Below are 19,303 nucleotides of genomic sequence, written 5' to 3' on the forward strand. Positions count from 1 at the left end.
TCCTGTATAGGGTTTCCAAAGAGTGGTTGATGAGTTTGAACTGCTGGCCTTGTAGTTCTAACCAATCTTGCAGTCCAGTGCTTTATCCCACAGCGCCACACCAGGACTGTATATAGGATTTGGAAAAATTCTGAAAAGAGAGGGGAACAGGCCATATTGAGTCCAAAATAACAGGTTTCTGTGGGTGGTTTCCAAGAGCTTGAAGTGAGCTTTCAGAAGCTCTTTGCTTACTAGCTTGGTATTTTGTGTATGTTAATAAGTTTCCTTACATAACCAAATCAGCCAAAGCAAAAACAAGTAACACTTTTGGAAAAGAATCATTTCCTTTGCAAGATAATAGACTTTTGTGATAAGCAGACCTGGATGTGCAAATTATTCAGGCCATACTATGTTCCCAGGAGAAAAGGGTTGTATTAAAAGGAGGATCATTGTTGTTTTCAGCTGCCATTTAGCTATCCCTACGGTTTATGTGGGCTGAAATGGTCATAAAGTAAAAAGTTAGTATGTAACTTTTTTTATATACACGTTCACAGTTCATAAAGTGCATTTATGGTCTCATTTTTGAATTATAAAGGTGATATATTGTCACTGGAGGTGCTTGGTGGTACAGATGGTGAATGAGGTTGGCAGCTGTTGAAAGACTAGTGGAGCACAGTTCTACTTTGACACACATGGGATTCCCATGGGTTGAAATCCACTCACTCAATCACAATAAAAAAAAAAAAAAAGTTATAGGAAACAATTTAGAAAATTACCCACAGTTCTATGACCCAAAGAGAAATATTGTTAATATTTTAGCCAGTTTCCTTACTGTCTTTTATTTAATATTTCATCTTCTCAACAACATGAAGTAAGAATGAAATACCTAGAAAAATGATATGTTGGTCAACAGAAATGAACTGGTTGAGTTAGTTCTATGTTTAATGATAAGAAGAACCTAGTTAAGACCTTATGAAAAGCGAACCTTGTAAGTGGTTATCTGTCCTTTCCCACTTTTCTGTTTTGTCCTGATTTTTAGGGAATCTTTTGAATCCAAGGAGTCCTGGTGTGCTGATGTAGGTTAAGCATTGGATTGTTGACTACAAGGTCAGTGGTTCAAACCCACTAGACACTCCTTGGAAACTCTAGACAGGGTTGCTATGAGTTGGAACTGACTCCAGCAGCAACATTGAGTGTCGAGGGATTGTGCACCTACGTAAGGAGCCAGTGACTTGGTTTATTCCCTTCTTTTGTCCTCCTGTTAGCTTTACAATAGACAAAATAATTTGGGCAAAGAATGTTTATACAGTGAGAACCTTGCCCTAAAGGTTTTTACTTTCATGAATCATTCCAATTTGAAAATTCCAACTTTTCTCTTACATCCACTCAGGCACAGAAGTAGAGGAACCTGTCTTTAATTTTCTCAGGATCACAGAGGTGATCCTGACGAATCAGAGTGTTCTGTTGGCTGTTTTCAGATAACTATTTCCTCAGCTTGTGGGGCTATAGGATAAGCACTGGACTGTTTTCTGCAAGGTCAGTGGTTCAAATTTACCAGCTACTGCTCAGTAACTCTATACAAGGTTGGTATGTATTAGAATGGACTTGATGGCACTTAACAAGAGCAAAAATTTCATCAGCTAAGGAGGTTTAACTTGTTGGGCTGCTAAAGCAAGATCAGAGATTCAAACCCATCAGCTGATGCTTAGGAGAAAAATGAGGCAGTATGCTTCTGTAACGATTTATAGTCTTGGAAACCTTGTTGTTAAGTGCTGTCGAGTTGGTTCTGACTCATAGTGACCCTGAAAAGGGTTTCCAAGGAGCAGCTGGTGAGTTTGAACTGCTGACCTTGTGGTTCAAGCCGACCTTGGGGTCCAGTGCATTATCCTGCGCTACACCAGGAAACCTTAAGAGCAATTCTACTCTGTCCTATAGGGTTTCTGTGAGTCTGAATCAACTCAGTGGCAGTAGTTTGTTATTTTGGTTGGTTGTAGTGAATAACAGTATTCATTTTCTGATCTGGGACACAGTTGATTCTTAAAGTAATAATCAGTGTTTTTGCAATTAGTATCTATGAGAAGGGGACTTCAGAAAGTTCATGGAAAAATTCCATTATCTTTTTTTTGCAGGAGAAGGAGGAGATAGGAATAAGGAGTGATAGTTAGTGTTAGAACTAAGGCTAGATCTAGGCTACGCCTAGGACTTTGTTTAGTGTTAGGGTTATGGTTAGAACTAGGGTTAATGTTAGGAGTAGGGGTTGGGCTAGTTTTTAGGATTGCAGTCAGGTTTATTTTTATTTGTTTAATTTTTTCTTGAAATTTAACTTGATTTTCTCTCCATTTGGAAGTTCTGTAACTGCATTATTCCCTCTTTTTACTTTCTTCTTCTTCTTGTTGCAATTTTATCTCTGGTTCTCTATTTTCAGTTTTCTAGGTCTGTTTTTCTTTGAACATTTCCATATCTGGGTGGAAGTCTAGGTGATATTGTCATGTATATTAGTCTCAGGTTACTGTCTCCTGTTTTTGGTTCTCTGTCCAAAAGCTTCCTTTAGTACTTTTTGTAAGATTGGTCTAGTTTTTATAATTTCTTTTTATCTGAAAATGATTTAATTTCACTGTCATATTTGATGGATAATTTTACTGAATATAGGAATTTTGGCTGGTGATATTTTTCTTTCAAAGTTATATATGTGGAGAAAAAAATATTAATTATAATCCTGTTTATTGTATTTGGGTAACCTTTATTTTTTTTTTTATTTCCTGAAGTAAATAAAGACTTTATGATCTCTCTCTTTTTCTTTGGTTACTTCCTGAAGTGAGTAAAGAATTTATGATCCCTCTTTTTTTCTTTTAACTACTTCCTGGAGTAAAGAATTTATGATCGCTCTCTTTTTCTTTTCCTAAAAGGTACTTAACAACAACAACAACAACAAAGTAGGAATATACGCCTTAAAAATTTGAACTAGCCAACCGGGTAAGGGAAAAGATTGTGTCGTCAAAACCCTAGACAATGGGGTGAGACACAGCCTTGAGACTCGAGTCAAGGATTGAAAGCCCAAGTGGACTGTCCACTCGGTGTGCTCGCTGGCCTGTTCCTGTATGTACGGCTGTGCGCACGCACCCTCTTGCAGGGGTAAATTTTGCTTTGCCAAAGTAATTTAGTCTCACCAAGTGTCTTTTTATGCAACATTGGGATTCATTTCTACTATATATATGTCATTCCATTGTCTTCTTGCATTGCATGGTTTCGTTTGAGAAATCAGAATATAGTCGTATTAGTTCTCCTTTGTAGGTAACATTTTTTTCCTGAGCTGCTCTAAGGAATTTTTCTTTGTCTTTGGTTTTGAAAAATTTTATTATAATATGTCCTAGTGTTTTTCTTTTGAGGCCTCTCCTATTAGAGTTTGTTCACCTTCTTGAATGACTACTGTCTTATCTTTTGTAATGTCAAGGAAGTTTTCTTCAAACAACTCTTGGTCAATATTCTCTATGGGTTTTTTTTTTTTTTTTGTGTGTGTGTGTCTTCCGTTCTAGAATTCCAATCACAAATAGGTGATTCTGTCTAATAGTATCCCACATAAATCTTATGCTTTCTTTGGATTTTTCTGATTGTTCCTCTAACAGATGATTATTGAGAGATTTGTCTTCAAGCTCAGTTATTGGGTCTTCCATTGCTTCAGTTTTACTTCTTTGCCCTATCTATTTCGGAAGTCTTAGTGTTAATGTTCTAGGTTTCTGATGACTATTTTTGTATGATTCTCCTTTTTTGGTCAGTTTGTTTCCTGAATTCTTCTACATTTTCATTCATACTCTTTCATTCCATCTGCGTTTCTTAATCATTCTTTCAAGTCATTGATGTTGCCTTATTAGCCATCTTTTAAATTCCTTTTAAATGAGGTAGTTCCAATATTATTTCTAGTGTTGTATTTTCTGATTCTGCATCTTGGTCACTTGTTTGAGGCACTCTGTCTTGTTTCATTGTGTAAGCTGAATTTTTTTTTTTTTTTTCTGAGACATTGTGATATTGTATTTATGTTTATTGGTGTGTTCGCAGGCAATTACTACCTGTCTCTCAGTGTATGTGGTCGAGACAAAAAGTGTGTACACAGTTTTCTGTTTTGGCAGCACAGTTCAGGGCAGGAGCGCTATGCCAGGTACTGACCCCAGGCTCAGCAGAGACTGCACAGGAGGGGATGCAGCTGGGCTGGTGAGGGTGGAAACTAACCCCCGGCCACCAGGAGGACTTGGAAACAAGGGAGAACTGTGCCCTCTTTCCTCCAATCTCCAGTCATGTCTGTGCCTGTAGGCAGCTGTATCAACTGCCGTTCACAAAAGCCCAAGATGGTTGTCCTGCTCCATGCCAGTGCACAGTCTGCCCAGTTTTCTTCCCTCTGGTTACTGCTGTTCAGCTTCCCCTTCCAGGTGATATTCATTCCACCTATCTGCCCTATCCCCTGATGCTCAGGATTCCAGGATCACAATCTGTATTGGCTTCATTTGGTATCCTGTGTCTTCGTTGTAGAGGTTGGCCCAGTGCATCTGCCTGCCTACTCCGATATCTTGCCCTGCTCTCTTTCCATTATCTTTTAATTCTATTTTTCCATGAACTTTTGGAAGCACCCTCATATAATTTATATGATTTAGTTTAATTTAATTATATAATTTGTTATGCATATGTTGTTGTTGTTATTGGTAAGTGCTGTTGAGTTGGTTCTGACCCATAGCGACCCTGTGTAGGGTTTCTGAGGAATGGCTGGTGAACTTGAACCACTGACTGTATGGTTCAAACTGACTTTGCATCCAGTGCATTAACCCACAGCACCACACCGGGTTTCCTATTATGCATATGTTGTTGTTGTTAAGTGCCGTCGAGTCGGTTCCGACCCATAGCGACCCTGTACAGGGTTTCCGAGGGTGTAAATCTTTACGGGAGTAGAAAGCCTCATTTTTCTCCCGCGGAGTGGCTGGTAGTTTCGAACCGCTGACCTTAAGGTTCGCAGCCTGATTCGTAACCACTACGCTACCAGAGCTCCTTAAGCTTTATATAATCTCTTATGCATATAAGCTTTCCCAAACACTTTGTTTCCTTAATAGAATATACGTGGAGATGACTTAATTTTTGTTTTCATGTACTGCTATTTGCAAATGTGATATTGGGAAAAAATATTAATTGTTTTTCTGTAAGTTATCATGATATCATCTCAACTTATTATATTGAAACTGATTGTTATTGCTATCATGTTGTTATATGAGTATTTCTGAGTAGCCATCACAAATCTGGGCCAGAAAAAGTTTTGAATTAAATAATGAATGTCTCTTAATATCTAGGGATAAAATTAAGAGCACTTACCTTATTAAATATTTATATAACATCTCTTCAAAAAGTACTTTGTGTGCTCTCATTTTGCCTCAAAGCGATCTTCTAATGAAAATAGTTAATTTAATTAACTTACTTGTTGTTTTACTTATTCTTATTATAATAAAATATATGGCATAAAACTAGCCTTAGTAATAGTACATTTTACAATGCTATGCAACCATTCCTGTTATTCTGAGTCCAGAACATTTAAATCACCACAAAAAGAAACCCAATACCTAGTCAACAGTTACTCCCCATTCCCTCTGTGTAACCACTACTTTACTTTCTGTCACTGTGGATTTCCTCCCTGGGATAGGTAAGGTTTTGTGTCAAATTGAGTTAGCCAAGATTTGGCAGTTAAGATGTAGTTATCACTTTTATGATGAAATCTAATGTAATGCAATCACTTCCATAATGTGATCTGATGGGATCACCTCTGGTCTGTTATCATTAATCCTTTGTGTTGTAAAGCTTCCCTTCTGTGATGCTGAAGAGGCCAAATGTAGTCTAAAGGATTAGGTTATATCTCTAGTCAATCTCTTTTGAGATATAAAAGGAAAGAGAAGCAAGCAGTGCTCAAAAGGACCTCTAAACCAATAAAGCACAAGTATTCTCTGCTTTCAGCCAAGACCCATCAAATGCTAGCAATGATATGCCTTTTTCCACACCCTTGTCTGAATCCAGCTTGAACATCTAGCAGTTCCCTGTCAATGTACTCTTGCAGCCGTGAATAATTTCCCCTTCCTCCACTCCCCGTAATCATCATTGCTCGTTTCTTTTATTAATAAAACCTTTAAAAAAAAAAAACCTTTTTAAAACATTGGTTTCATAACAATGTTTGTCCTTTTGTGATTGACTAATTTCACTCATTATAATGTCCTCCAGGTTCAACCATATTGTGAGGTGTTTCACAGATTCATCATTATTCTTCAGTGTTTTGTAGTATTCCATTGTGTGTTTATACCAAAGTTTGTTTAACCATTCTTTTGTTGATGGACATTTAGGCTGTCTCCATCTTTTTGATGTCTCTTATAGATAGCATAGAGTCCTGGTGTGGCGCTGTGGGTTAATGCGCCAAACTGCAAAGCCGTTTGAACTGCAAGGTCGGTGGTTCAAGCTCACCAGCTGCTCCTTGGAAACCCTATGCAGGGTCTCTATGGGTCGGAACCAACTCGACGGCACTTAACAACAACAACAACAATAGAAAGCATATTGAAGTATCCTGTTTTCTTATTCATTCTGCTCTTGACTGGTACATTTAATCCATTTACATTCAGTGTAATTATCAATAGATATGAATTGATCTCATTTTTCTGTGTGTTTGAAAAATTATTTTCTGGTGCTGCTGGAATCTTTGTTTTGCATAATTTTCTGAGTTTATTTTGTTTGTAGGTTTTCTTTTCATTTTCATTTCTGTTAATACTTAAGACATTTTTCTGATATTTCTCTTTTTTATTTTGATGGCAGATGTATTATTTTTCTTTGAGGTTACCCTGTAATTAATTAAAATGTCCCTGCTTAAAACAGTCTGTTTTATCCTGAAATCTACTTGACTTGTTGCCATTTAGAAGTTCTGTATCTACACTGTTTCCTCTGTTTTACTTTTTGCTTTGTAGTTGACTTCATTATACATTGATCTCTCTCATCCCCTATTTTGAATCTTGTGGTTTTGTTTTACTTTAAATACTTCCATATTTGAATTGAGTTCTGGCTGGCATTTTCATGTATGATAATCTCAATTTGTTTTCTGATATTGTTGGTTCTCAGTCCAAAGAATTGCCTTTAGCATTTTTTTTTTTGTAAATTTGGTCTGGTCATTATAAATTTCTGTTTATCAGGAAATGTCCTATTTTTTTTTTAAATAAATGTTTTATTGTGAATTGTGTGATAGTTTACATGGGAGAACATTAGTTTTACATTCATTCTGTCATACATTGCCATAGTTACCATCCTGTCTATTCATCATCACCCAATCGAAGGGTATACCCTGCAAGCCTGTCCTCCCCCAGGTCCTCAGCACACAGCCCCTTTCCCTCTCTGGATCCCAAGTCCCCAGCCACTCCATCGCTTCATGTCATCTTCTCTGCCTCCATCTCAGGCCTCACTGCTTCTCTGGGCAGGGTCCCGCTCTTTGCTCTTCACCACTGGTGGTCCCAAGGGCCCTCCGCTCCTAGACTGAAAAGTTAATCATTCCCCTCCTTGCTATAAAATGTCCACCTTTACATTTCCAACCCTCACAGTCAGTCCTGATAACAATTATTCACTATTGCATCACAAGAGACCCATCTGCATTACGTAATGTCCTAATTTTGCTATTGTACTTGAGAGACAGATGTGCTGTCTATATGATTCTTGATTGGCAATATTTTTCTTTCAGAGCTTTGTATATGTCATCCCATTGCCTTTTTACTGGCATTGTTTCTGCTGAGAAATCCAGGCTTAGTCTTATTGGTTCTCCTTTGTAGGTAATTTTCCCTTTTTCCTGAGCTGCTCTCAGGATTCTTTCCTTGTGTTTGATTTTGAAAAGTTTGATTATGATATGTCTTGGTGATTTTCTTTTCGGGTCTGTCCTGTTTGGGGTTTGTTCAGCTTCTTGTATGCTTATATTCTCATCTCTCATGATGTTAGGGAAGTTTCCTTCTAACAACTCTGATAATTTTCTCTTCCTGTTCTGGAATTCTGATCACTTATAAGCTGTTCTTCTCTACGGTGTCCCACATAACTCTTAGGCTTTTTTTCTGATTGTTCTTCTCGCATGCTAGCACTGAGAGTTCACTAATTCAAGCCATCATTGCTTTATATCTCTTCCTTTGTCCTTTCAATGTATTGTCTATTTCTGAGATCTTTGTATTAATCTTCTGGATTTCTAATTTCAGGTTTTGTATTATTTCAAAATTTGCATTAATTTTTCTGTTTATTCTTGTAGTGTTTTCTTGAATTCTTCTAACGTTTTTATTGTAATCTCCTTGCTTTTTTCAATCTTTTTCTACCAGTCCTTTGAAGGTACCATACCAATTGTCATTTTTTGGAATTCTTTTTCAGTTAGTTCCATTACTGGAACTTTTCTTCCTCAGAAATGTTTTCTGTCTCTGCATCTTGGTTATTTGTTTGAGCCATTCTCTCTTGTTTCTTTGTATGAGCTAAAGTTATCTGTTGTTTCTGGGGCTTTGTGGGGTTGTTGTTATTTGTAAAAACAAACAGTGCTATTGTTGGACCCGGAATAGAGAAATCTTTGGTGGGCTCCTGCAATTCAAGGAGATCATGAGGTGGTTGTGGAAGGGATGTGACAGCAGAGTTCCTGGCCCTAGATGGAGTTCCTATTGGCCTTAGTGTTATTTATGTTCAGGGCACTCAGTCCAGAAGTAGTTTGTGGGGGTCATTGATGAACTGGTATTAGTGTGTGTTAGGACCACAGGGAAGTTGGGGGCAGTGTGACAGGTTGAATGCTGGTTTGGTGGCTCTACAGGTTTTGTAGGTCTGCAGCTGCCACACTTCTGATCACCAGGGGATTGTGGGGAAAAAGAAGAAATTACACCCTTTCCTTTGCCTGAACAAATCTGTTCTTCCAGGCCTCCCTCCACTGCCAAAGCTGCTCACAAGATGGTTATCTGGTCCACCTTTCACCCATCAATCTCCCTCTTTCATTGCTGTTGCTTGGCCTCTTCTCCCAGAAGTATTCCATACACCTCTCTCTAACCCTTCTTCTGAAGTTCAGGGTGCCAGAATTTTCATCTGTGTCTGTTTTAGTTTAGTTTTGTATCTTTATTGTAGAGAATTCATGTAGTGCATCTGCCTAATCCATCATTTTTCTGGACGTCTCAGAGTGACTTATTTCATGAGCTAACCTTGATATTTAGCTAAAAGTGGATTCAGAGGATTATTTTGGTTCAAGGTTGAAAGAGTATCTCAAGGCTCTAGTCTTGCAGATTCTTGTCCAAGACAGTTTCAATAGGTCTATTAAATCTTTGTAACTAACTTTTGTATTCTCATGTCAAATCTGTTCCCCACTTCTAAACTGTGGGTGAAGCCAGATTCCATAGTTCGCTTCTGGCGATTTCTCAGTACTTAATTGTAAAGATAACCATGGGGCATATTATGAGTGTCCTTCAGACTAGCCAAGAGAAGAGAAGGTTGGCAAGATGGTGACAAAGAGGAGGGTAAGTTTCTTTTTGGCAGTAAACTTTGTAGTCAGCTTAGTGCTGAAAAGAAACTACCTTTCCTTTTAGGGAGAGAGACGTGTGTGTGTGTGTGTGTGTGTGTGTGCAGTTAAGATTATAGTCTCCTCTTGACTATGGAGAGGCCAGTAGCTGGATCTGGCCTTTCAGGAAAAACGTGATTATATTAAAAAAAAGAAAAACCGAGACGTTCTCTCTGACTGGAGTTCCATCCTCACGGAAAGAAGAAAGGATGATAGATCCCACCTGGTAAATACAAAAGGAGAATGAAATTATATAGAAGTGAATTAGGGTTCCAATTAATTTAGGCCAGTTTATTAGCAGTTTACACTTTTAGCAGACTATCTGTTTTAGGAATATTGCTGTTGTTAAGTACTGTGGAGTTGGTTCCGACTCATAGTGACCCTGTACAGGGTTTCCGAGGCTGCAGATCTTTACAGGAGCAGAAAGCCTCGTCTTTCTCCTGTGGAGAAGCTGGTAATACTGGACTATAATATAAGAGTGCCATTTCTTCACTCTGTCAAAGGCTAGAACACTTAGAGAATCCGTCAGTATTTCAAGTCAAGGTTTGAATTTTTTCTTCAGATCTTTCAGTTTGAAAAGTGCTGAGTGTGTTCTTCCTTTTTTGCTTTCATAATCTAAGTCTTTGTACATGCCATTATGATGAATGGGTTTGTCTTCTTGAGTTGCCATTTGAAATTTTTTGTTCAGTTCTTTTACTTCATCATTTCTCCCAGTCATTTTAGCATCTCTACACTGGAGAGTCAGGAGCTCTGGTAGCACAGTGGTTATGGGTTGAGCTTTTAACCTCAAAGGTCAGCAGTTTGAAACTCCCAGCTATTCTGCAGGAGAAAGATGAAGTTTTCTGCTCCCATAAAGATTTACAGACTTGGAAACCCTGTGCAGGGTTACTATGCGTCAGAACTGACTCCATGACACATAACCACCACCACCGCCACTACACTGGAGAGTAAGTTTCAGAGTCTCTTCTGACATCCGTTTTGGCCTTTTCTTTCTGTCTTTTTAATGACCTTTTGCTTTCTTCCTGTATGATGTTCTTGATGTCATTCCACAACTCTTCTGGTCTTTAGTAATTAGGTTTTTTTGTGTTTTTTTTTTTTTTTTAATTAAAAAGTTTGTTTTTATTGTAAATTGAGTGAAAGTTTATGGTGCAGATCATCAGTTTTATATTCAACAAATCATACATTTTGTTTCATTACAATGATTATAATCCCCTCTATGTACCATTTAGTTAACAGTATTTCTCTCTATCCACTTCAGGTTAAAAAAATTTTTTAAAAATGTTTTATTGTGAATTATGTGGTAGTTTACATGGGAGAACATTAGCTTTACATTCATCCTATCGTATATAATTTCATTGCCATGGTTACAATCCCCTCCATGCATCATTAACCAACCAAAGGATATATACCCTGCAAGCCTGCCCCCCGGTCGTCAATACACAGTCCCTTTCCCTCTATGAGTCTAAAGGAAGCCCCAGCCACTTTATCTCTCCACGTCATCATCTCTGCCTCCATCTCTGGCATCACTGCTTCTCTGGGTAGGGTCCTGCTCTCCGCTCTTCTTCCTTGATGGTCCCAGGGACCTCTGCTCCTGGACTGCAGAGTCAATCACTCCCCTCCTTTTGCAACATAACATCTACCTTTACATTTCCAACTCTCACAATCAGTCCTGATAACAATTATTCACTATTGTATCACAAGAGACCTGTCCACATCTCCTTTCCTCAGAGTAATTAGTTTTTAATGCATCAGATCTGTTCTTGAGATGGCCTCTAAATTCAGGTGGCATATATTCAAAGTAATATTTTGGCTCTCTTGGACTTGTTTTAATTTTCTTCAGGTTTAACCTGTACTTGCTTATGAGCAATTCATGGTGTGTTTCATAGTCTGCTCCAGGCCTTGTTTTGACAGATGATACTGAGCTCTAGTACTGTGTCTTCTCACAGATGTAGTCAATTTGATTTCTGTGTATTCTATCTAGTGAGGGCCATGTATATTGTCTTCTTTTATGCTGTTCAAAAAACAATGAATGTCATTGGTCTTGCAAAATTCTATCATGTGATCTCCAGCATAATTCCTGTCACCAAGGCCATATTTTCCAAATACTGATTTATCTTCCCTCTTTGTTTCCAAACTTCATATTCCAGTTACCAGTAATTATCAATACATCATGATTATGTGTTTGATTAATTCCAGCCTGAAGAAGTTGGTAGAATTCTTCAATCTCATCGTCATTGGTGTGTAAATTTGAATAATAGTCGTATTAATTAGTCTTACTTAGGCATATGGGAATTATCGTATCACAGACAGTATTGTACCTCAAGATAGATCTTGAAATGATATTTTTGATGATGAATGTGACTCCATTCCTGTTCAGTTTATTCCTGTCATAGTAAACCATATGATTGTCTGATTCAAAATGGTCAGTATCAGTCCATTTCAGCTCACTAATGCCTAGGATATCAATCTTTATGCATTCCATTTCATTTTGGATAACTTCCAATTTTCCTAGATTCATGCTTCATACATTTTATGTTCCAGTTGTTGGTGGATGTTTGCAGTTGCTATCCTTCCTTTTGAGTTCTGCCCCTTAAGCAAATGAAAGTCTTGAAAGCTTTACCCTCTTCATGTCACTGTGGTTGCCTCTACTTTAAGGGAGCAACTTTTCCTCAGTCTTTTTTTTTTTACATGTTAATTTATTCAATACATTACAGAAAATATATGAAAGACACAAACTAGATGGAGAAAAATGATGAAGTCTTTAATTTTCAGAAAATGATAGCATTACTTTACCCGTATACATTTTAAAACTTTTTATTGTGAATCAGGTGAAGATTTACAGAGCAGATCATCAGTTTTACATTCATACACACCTGTATCTATATCTATATTTATCTTATTTAATATGTTCCTGACAATTTTATTATGTTGTTAGGTGCCATCGAGTTGGTACTGACTCATAGCGACCTTATCTTCATCAGTCTTATTTTGAGTGTCTTCCAATCTGAGGACTCACCTTCTGGTACTATATCTGGTCACGTTCTGGTGCTATTCATAATGTTTTCATCATCTGGTGCCATATCTGAAAATGGTCCTCTTCTATTCATAAGGTTTTCAAGTGGACAAACATGCGGAAGTAGTTTGCCTCTCCTTCTTCCTAGTCTGTCTTGTCTGGAAGCTCAGCTGAAACCTGTTCACCACGGGTGACCCAGCTCATATTTAGAATACTGGTGGCATAGCTTAAAGCATCGCAGCAACACATAAGCCACCATAGTATGACACACCGGCCCCCAGTGACTCTCCCAGACTGCTCATCATCCACTAACACTTTAGATCACTGTTGTTGTTGTTAAGTGCCGTTGAGTTGGTTCCAACTCATAGAGACCCTGTACCCGGTTTCCTTGGAGCGAGCGACTGGTGAGCTTGAACCTTGTGGATCAAACCAACTTTGAAGTCCAGCACATTAATCCACAGCACCACACCAGCACGCTCATTTTAGGTTAGGTAACTTCTTTTCCCCAAAGGTGTCCCTTATTTTGTCTGCTTCTTGAAAATTGTGCAGCTGAATTGATCAGAACCAAACAATGATCTAGTTTTATAAAATTCCACATTGAGGAGTCTGAGGTCTCTTTCTCCATAGGGAATCTCATTCAATAGGGGGTTTTACTAACAAATGAACCTAATCTTTGTCATGCTTTCTGTGTTGAAGCCATTCACATTGTATATGACTGAGGGGAAGGGGAAAGAGTGTAGGTGGCCTGTCAGATAGTCAAATAAAGATCTGGGTCCAGATGGGTGAGAAGTAAATGTGTTTACTCTTTGAAGTTTTAGCTTCACTTGTTATCTGAGACAAGTCTATTGCCATTAAGTGAGATCTTTGATTGGATTTTCCCCTCAGATTCTCAAACTCTTTTTCTTCAACCTGTGGCCACTGAGAAGTCAACAAGCAGGAAGAGCCTTGATTATTTTATTCCCTCCTGTTTGGAAATACCAATTCTCTAATTATTAAATTAGAAAGAAGAAATCATGTGTCTAATAACAGTCAACATTTCCTTCAGATTTGCAGATTTCTCTCTTTTTATGTGGTTACTTATGAGAATTATTTCCCTTTAGACCTGTGTTACAAATTTAAGTCTTTGTTCTTTTAACTTCATTTCCATAATTGTAATTAATTTTCCTTGCTATCTCATTTTCCCAATTGTCTGTTCCTACTCTGTGCTTAATATATGCACAGCGATTGATGGAAGAATGAAATATATTTTCATGAATAGATTTAGTTCTTCCAGGGCAGAATAATTATTTAATTTAGTTATACAAAAGATCCATTTTTTTCCCCTTGGACCACAGTAATAATTTTTAATGATTACATTTGTAATCTCCCAAACCTCTTCTCATCTATCAAAACAAAGATTAAGAGCTGCAGTTTATCCCTTCATTCTGTGTAAATGTAAGGAATCACACTAGAAGAGCGACATGTTTTATGTTTTCTTTGGGCTAGTGCTTTTAGAAACATGTTTGAGGGTTATTATTACCCATGTAATCTAGTCAGATTTTTAAATTGAAAGCACACAGCCTAGTGTGAGGTGATGTCATCTACTTTGCCAACTTTCAAGAAAACCAGTTGCCATCTAGTTGATTCTGGCTCATGGTGACCCCACGTGTGTTAGAGTAGAACTGTGTGCCATTGGGTATGCAAGGTTGATTATTTTGGAAGTAGATTATCAGGACTTTCTTTGGAGATGCTTCTGGTGGACTTTAACCACCTGCCTTTTGAGTATCAGCTGAGCAATTGAACTATGTGAACCACTCAGCGATTTCCCCACAGTTTCAACTCCCATGTATGTGATTGTAGGAGTCCTGGTGTGGCACTGTAGGATAAGCACTGGACTGCAATGTAGGTGGTTCAGACTCACCAGCTGCTCTTCGGAAACCCTGCACAGGGTCACTATGAGTCAAAACCAACTTGACGGCACTCAACAACAACAACAGTAAATATGATTACAACTTACAAAATACATCGCTGTGCTCCACACCCAGCTGTGTATCTGCTGACCTCAGCACTCTCCACTGATATTTTCTGTGTCCTTAGATCTAGAATATCTGGAGTAGAACAGCCTGCCTCCTCAACATTAATGTGTTCTTCTCACTCTGTACCCCAGCCCCACATCGGCCCCAGAGCACTGAGTAACTTCGCATATGTACTTCTCACTTACAGAGATCACTCCTTTTTTACTTAGCCAACTTTCATCTCATCCTTTGGATCCTGGAGGAAAGTTGCTTTTCTCAGAGACCCTTTTTCTGACCTCCCAGACCAGACTAGGTGCCCTGTATTATGTTTTCACTGTCGCCTTGCATTGCTTTCGTGTCACCCTTAGCACTATTGTAATGAAATGAGTAATTGTGTGATCACTGGTTTAATTTCCTGTTCCCTCTCCTCTGTGTTCTATGAGAACAGAGGCAGTTCTGACTTCCATCTCTAGCACATTGCATGCTGTAAGTGTGCAATAAAATATTGATGAACAAACTTGTTTATCTTATTTAATAGGGAGGTAAGCACCGTCTACTGTCTGTTGAGTTTAGATTTTACTCTTTGTGCTGTGGAATGCATCAGACTATTCTTCCTTCAACGCAGGCTTTTGCCTTAGAGGAGAAAAGAATACCCATCACCCATTCTTCCTGAGATTGAGCCGCTGCTGCTGCTGAGAATCTAAAGTAACTTAAACAATCTTACTATAAATATATAAAGCTTCTAGATGCACAGGGGCAGACCAATTTTCTTATTTCTGAAGTGTTCATAGACTTCTTGAATTCATGTAAGAATAATTTCCAGACTTTCCATGTTAGCTATCTATGCTTATTTTCTATAGGTCTGTAGATAGAGATTTCTCTCTTTAAAAAACAAAACAACTACAAAATCCGTTACTGTCGAGTTGATTCCAACTCATAGAGACCCTATTGGACAGAGTAGAAATGCCCCCTAGGGTTTCCCAGGCTGGAATCTTTTTGGCAGCAGACTGCCACACCTTTCTCCCATGGAGCATGGCTGGTGGGTTTGAACTGCCAACATTTCAGTTACAGTCCAATGCTTAGCCATTCTTTCACCAGGGCTCCTTTAAAAAAATAATTGCAGTATTTTGTACATTATTAAAATTCTCTGCTGCATGTGTTTGAAATCTCCAGTTGCAGAAGTGAGTGTTGTCTGTGGAGAAATTCTTCCCCAGAGAGCCTAGAAAAGACCGACACCAGCACAAACGCATCAGTTTTGTCAGGAGGAAGGAGGCCTGGGTACCTGAGGAGAATAATGAAGTAGCATAGTGCTTCTTTAACAAGTAAGAAGTACACTTTGATTTCAGCTTTATAAACTAGAAAAATGGTAAGCATCTAGTCCTTTCATCTAAGAATCTCAAGCACTATGAGAGTATAATTCTAATTTATAGGTAGCAAAGTTGCTCTGAGAAATAAACATATACTTGGTTGAGATCAATGTAGGCTTGGTGGCAACTACTTTCTCTTGGATTTTGTTTTGACCTTATTAACCTCTTGGTTAGAATATGTAGCTGCAATATGACAGTGTTCTTGGGATGTCTCTTATTTAAATGTAGAAGGTTGAGATTTATGCCCAGTTGAAAAGAACAACAGTGAACAAATCAGTATTCTGTTTTCACTTCTTGCCAGCTTAAAGTTGGACACCACCGTATATCTAAAAATAATTTTTCTGTGAAAGTGGATTCATGTCAAAATTTCAGGGTCTCTGTTTTTATTTTTATCATCTCCAGATGTGGAGACTTATAATTAACGAACTCGTTAAGTCAGTGGTTCTCAGCCTTGGTTGCACATTGGAATCACTTGGAAATATTTTTAAAAAACCAACTAAAACAACCAACCACCCAAAACAAAAAAAAAACCCCAAAACTTCTTGGATAGTTGGAGTCCAGCCCAGAGGGTCTGATTTAATTGGTCTGGGGTCTGACCAGGGTATAAGGGAGCTTTCCATGTGATTCCAGTGGATAGGCAATTAGGGTATTGTGGGTTAAAAATCCCTTTAAGTGACAAATACTATGGAATTCATGAATTTGAAAATGACCATTTTCTGTGGTGATAGCTTACTGAATTTTGAAGGTATGTGAAGGGGAGGGTCATTAGTAAGAATACAAATTAGTGTGTGTATCTATGCTTGGATTTTGTGCATGCTGTTTTTATTTTAAGGCATATACAATTTTTTTTCATGATTATACCAGTACATGCTCACTGTAGCAAAACTGAAAAGTATAGAAAATAATTAAGCAGGGAACATGAATTCATAATCCCAGTACGTGGATGCTGTTTTAAAATCTGCATTTAAAAAAGTGATTTAAAAGCGAATGACTAATATACACCTCTGGTTAGGCACTAAGGTGCCTTTTTTTAAAAAAAAAAAATACTGATGATTGGGCTCTATCAGCCCAATTAAATCATTGGTTGGGGAGTGGTATCTCCATTTGTTGATTGTCTATATCTCTATGTATGTTCAGGTGATTCTAATGCACTGGGGAAGGTTCAGAATCACTGATTTTAAATTGTTGATTGATTAAAATATTGATCTGACCAGTGAACTAAATCAGATATTTGCTGGTTTAAATTCATTAGTTTGGGCAAAAGTGATCATGAATATCTTGACTTTATAAAGTCTATTTGAAGAGAGTTCGAGTCTTTTTCTGGTTATTTTCCTCTTTAAAAAGTACAATAAATTTTTCATTGTGAATTGGGTGAAGTTTTACAGAGCATATCATTAAGTTTTGCATTCAACAATTCATCTGCATTTTGTTTCATCATCTTATTTATTGAATTAACTACAATGTAACATCACTTTTCCCACTGCTTCCTGTGTTTTCTGTTTCCACTCCTTTCCAATCCCTTCTGAACTTTGGCCCTAGGTCAATACTACCTTTTTTTTTTTTTTAAATCTCAAATGCTTGATTATTCTAAGGTGTGCATTCCCGACTAGAATTATCATTCCCTTATACACTTATCTATTGTTTGGTTGAAAACTGAGTCATAAGGGTAAGTTGGGTTTCAGAACTGAAAGATGACTAAATGGCCACAGTCTCGGGGTTCCACTATCTGACCAGTAAGCCTGCTCTTTTTTTTTCATGCCAGACTTTCTTAATGCCCTTAAAATGTGACTTTTTCCCCTAACTTTATAGTGAATATATTTATTACATAAAATGAAATAAACCCCCCCAAAAACAGAGACTCGGTGGAAATGCACACTCAGATTGGTAAACACACGCATCACCGTTGGGGAGAAATTGGGTAAAGACAGCAATGAAGCGGCAAGCTAAGCCTCACAATATTCAGAGGGCTTCTGTGGACCCAGGTGGGGACCTGGTTGGCAAGCAGTGCGAGGAGACCCAAGGACTCCTGGGCCCAGAGTTAGTGACGTGGCCACGGAGGACTCAAGTGGAGAATGGAGCTTCCGGCTGATGGGAAGAGAGGGCATGTGCACAAGAACACCCACACTTGCAGATGACACCCACATGACACGGACTGGATGACTGGATGATCAGAGCTCAATCAGGAGAAGAAAGAAGTGGGGTGGGGGGAAAGAAGACTGAGCTGATCCAAGCTGATGAACTTAACCGATGCATACGAATGCAGTGACACAAAAGAGGCAACAAATCCTTACAGCAAGAAACATTCCCACCCCCTCGACGCACAGAGTAGACAGAGAGGGGCAACTTGGACATTGGATACCCAAATGGGGAGGGAGGGACTATAAAGGCAAGAAGTAACTGGCTTACAAGCTTTCAAGAGGGAACCTAGAGCTAGGGGGCATGGAGGAAGGCAGAATCACCAGTGAGTACTATCCAATTTGTCTAGGTGGAGCTGATGAAATGAAATACAGATGGGTTATGTGTGATACTGTAGTGAATAATGGTTATCAAGACGGATTGTGAGTGTTGGAAATGCAAGGGTAGATGTTTTGTAGCAAGGAAGAGAGCGATTATTTCTCCAGTCTAGGAGTGGAGGTCTCTGGGACCACCAACGGATAAGAGCTGAGAACGGGACCCCACCCAGAGAACCGGGGATGCCTGAGATGGAGACAGAGATGATGACATGGAGGGATGAAGTGGCTGGGGACTTTGGATCCAGAGAGGGAGAGGAACTGTAGGCCGAAGACTGAGGGGGTGGGGGGAGTGTAGAGCACAGGCTTCTAGGATATGCCCTTTGGTCAGAGGACGATGCATGGAGGGGATTGGAACCATGGCAATGTAATGATATATGATGGAATGAATATGGAACTGAGGTTCTCTCCTGTAAACTATCATATAACTCACAATAAAACATAAAATAAATAAGTAAATAAAGGTGATGGAATTAAAAAAAAAAAAAAAGAAATACACATTCAACCATTAACTGACCTCAGTGTTATACATGGTCTCTTGATGGTAAATAGAAATACAGGTAGTATCCAGGTTTTAAATTGCTACCCAATTAGGAACAGATCCTTTCACCATATTTATTCAATCTGTATGTTGTTGTTAAATGCTGTCGAGTCAGTTCTGTCTCATAGTGACCCTATATAGAGTCTTCTATAGGAGCAGCTGATGGATTTGAACCACTGACTTTTTGGCTCACAGTCAGTGCTTTTTTTTTAGTGCCACACCAAGGGTCCTTCAGTCTGTATGCTGAGCAAATAATTTGAGAAGCTGGATTATATGAAGAAGAATGTGGAATCAAGATTGGAGGAAGACACAGTAACAACTTGTGATATGCAGATATACAATC

This window comes from Chrysochloris asiatica, unplaced genomic scaffold (genome assembly GCF_000296735.1).
Source record: "Chrysochloris asiatica unplaced genomic scaffold, ChrAsi1.0 scaffold00113, whole genome shotgun sequence".
NCBI lineage: Eukaryota > Metazoa > Chordata > Mammalia > Afrosoricida > Chrysochloridae > Chrysochloris > Chrysochloris asiatica.